Raw genomic sequence first — 3,138 nt, 5'->3', positions numbered from 1 at the left:
CAAGTTTGTTACTTACTTGTTAAGAAAGATTCAAACTTTAAGTTCTAGGATCATATTTTGTGATTTCTTGTGAATCAAGTCATTAATTGTGATTTTAAAAAAATCAAATCTTTTTCAAAACTAATTTCAATCATATCTTTTCAAAAATATCTTTTTATCTTATCTTTTTAAAACATATCTTTTTCAAAAATTTGATTTTAAAATATCTTCTCTAACTTCTTATCTTCTTATCTTTTCAAAATTGATTTTCAAATTCGTTTCAACTAACTAACTAACTTTTTGTTTGTTTCTTATCTTTTTCAAAACTACCTAACTAACTCTCTCTCTCTAATTTTTGAAAATATCTTCCCTCTTTTTCAAAAATTCTTTTTAATTAACTAATTATTTTAATTTTTTATTTTAATTTTATTTCTAATTTTCGAAAATTACTAACCTTTTTCAAAAACTATTTTCGAAAATCACTAACCATTTTTCAAAAATAATTTTCGAAAAGTCTCTTTCTCTTCATCTCACATCTCTGCTCTCCTCACCCTTGTGTTTCTTTCCTTACATTACATTCTTTTCTTCTTCTTTTCTTCTAGTCACACAGGGACCTCTATACCGTGGTAAAAAGGATCCCTATTATTATTATTTTTCTGTTCCCTCTTTTTTATATGAGCAGGAGCAAGGACAAAGATATTCTTGTTGAAGCAGATCTAGAACCTGAAAGGACTCTAAAGAGGAAACTAAGAGAAGCTAAATTACAACAATCCAGCAAGCACCTTTCAGAAATTTTCGAACAAGAAGAGGAGATGGCAGCCGAAAATAATAATAATGCAAGGAGGATGCTTGGTCACTTTACTGCACCAAATTCCAATTCACATGGAAGAAGCATCTCCATCCCTACCATTGGAGCAAACAATTTTGAGCTAAAACCTCAGCTAGTTTCTCTAATGCAACAAAACTGCAAGTTTCATGGACTTCCATTTGAAGATCCTTTTCCGTTCTTAACTGAATTCTTGCAGATCTGTGATACTGTAAAGACTAATGGAGTAGATCCTGAAGTCTACAGGCTCATGCTTTTCCCTTTTGCTGTAAGAGACAGAGCTAGAGTGTGGTTGGACTCTCAACCCAAAGATAGCCTGAACTCTTGGGATAAGCTGGTCACGGCTTTCTTAGCCAAGTTCTTTCCTCCTCAAAAGCTGAGCAAGCTTAGAGTGGATGTTCAAACCTTCAGACAGAAAGAAGGTGGATCCCTCTATGAAGCTTGGGAGAGATACAAGCAACTGACCAAAAAGTGTCCTTCTGACATGCTTTCAGAATGGACCATCCTGGATATATTCTATGATGGTCTGTTTGAATTAGCTAAGATGTCATTGGATACTTCTGCAGGTGGATCTATTCACCTAAAGAAAATGCCTGCAGAAGCCCAAGAACTCATTGACATGGTTGCTAATAACCAGTTCATGTACACTTCTGAGAGGAACCCTGTGAGTAATGGGACGCCTCAGAAGAAGGGAGTTCTTGAAATTGATACTCTGAATGCCATATTGGCTCAGAACAAAATATTGACTCAGCAAGTCAATATGATTTCTCAGAGTCTGAATGGAATGTAAGCTGCATCCAACAGTAATCAAGAGGCATCTTTTGAAGAAGAAGCTTATGATCCTGAGAACCCTGCAATAGCTGAGGTGAATTACATGGGTGAACCATTTGGAAACACCTATAACCCCTCATGGAGAAATCACCAAAAACTCTCATGGAAGGATCAACAAAGGCCTCAACAAGGCTTTAATAATGGTGGAAGAAATAGGTTTAACAATAGTAAACCTTTTTCATCATCCACTTAGCAACAGACAGAGAACTCTGAACAAAATACATCTAATTTAGCAAACTTAGTCTCTGATCTATCTAAGGCCACTGTAAGTTTCATGAATGAAACAAGGTCCTCCATTAGAAATTTGGAGGCACAAGTGGGCCAGCTGAGTAAAAGGATCACTGAAATCCCTCCTAGTACTCTCCCAAGCAATACAGAAGAAAATCCAAAAGGAGAGTGCAAGGCCATTGATATAACCATCATGGCCGAATCCAAGGAAGAAGGGGAGGACGTAAATCCCAGTGAGGAAGACCTCCTGGGATATCCAGTGATCAATAAGGAGTTTCCCTCTGAAGAACCAAAGGAATCTGAGGCTCATCTAGAGACCATAGAGATTCCATTGAACCTCCTTATGCCATTCATGAGCTCTGATGAGTATTCCTCTTCTGAAGAGAATGAGGATGTTACTGAAGAGCAAGTTGCCAAGTACCTTGGTGCAATCATGAAGCTGAATGCCAATTTATTTGGTAATGAGACTTGGGGAGATGAACCTCCCCTGTTCACCAATGAACTGAGTGATCTGGATCAACTGACATTGCCTCAGAAGAAACAGGATCCTGGAAAGTTCCTAATACCTTGTACCATAGGCACCATGATCTTTGAAAAGGCTCTGTGTGACCTTGGTTCAGGGATAAACCTCATGCCCCTCTCTGTAATAGAGAAACTGGGAATCTTTGGGGTACAAGCTACTAAAATCTCATTAGAGATGGCAGACAATTCAAGAAAACATGCTTATGGACAAGTAGAGGACGTGTTAGTAAAGGTTGAAGGCCTTTACATCCCTACTGATTTCATAGTCCTAGATACTGGGAAGGATGAGGATGAATTCATCATCCTTGGAAGACCCTTCCTAGCCACAGCAAGAGCTGTGATTGATGTTGACAGAGGTGAACTAGTCCTTCAATTGAATGAGGACTCCCTTGTGTTTAAAACTCGAGGTCATCCTTCTGTAAACATGGAGAGGAAGCATAAAAAGCTTCTCTCAAAACAGAGTCAACCAGAGCCCCCACAGTCAAACTCTAAGTTTGGTGTTGGGAGGCCAAAACCAAACTCTAAGTTTGGTGTTGAACTCCCATATCCAAACTCTAAGTTTGGTGTTGGGAAGTCTCAACAATGCTCTGAACATCTGTAAGGCTCCATGAGAGCCCACTGTCAAGCTATTGACATTAAAGAAGCGCTTGTTGGGAGGCAACCCAATTTTTATTTATCTAATTTTATTTTTCTTGTTCTTTCATGTTTTATCAGGTTCATGATCATGTGGAGTCACAAAATAAATATAAAAA

At 37.9% G+C, this 3,138-nt stretch overlaps 1 non-coding gene across 1 annotated transcript; it reads right to left on the bottom strand.

Moving 5' to 3' along the window:
• Positions 1 to 1,187: 1,187 nt before the first annotated feature.
• On the bottom strand, positions 1,188 to 1,295 carry LOC112731600 (small nucleolar RNA R71). Its single transcript, XR_003167373.1, has one exon. It is a non-coding gene; the product is annotated as a small nucleolar RNA R71 (small nucleolar RNA).
• Between the last annotated feature and the right edge of the window lie 1,843 nt (positions 1,296 to 3,138).

The sequence above is a fragment of the Arachis hypogaea genome, chromosome 12, assembly GCF_003086295.3.
Source record: "Arachis hypogaea cultivar Tifrunner chromosome 12, arahy.Tifrunner.gnm2.J5K5, whole genome shotgun sequence".
In the NCBI taxonomy this organism is placed as follows: Eukaryota; Viridiplantae; Streptophyta; class Magnoliopsida; order Fabales; family Fabaceae; genus Arachis; species Arachis hypogaea.
This window is presented reverse-complemented; position numbering and strand designations above follow the sequence as displayed.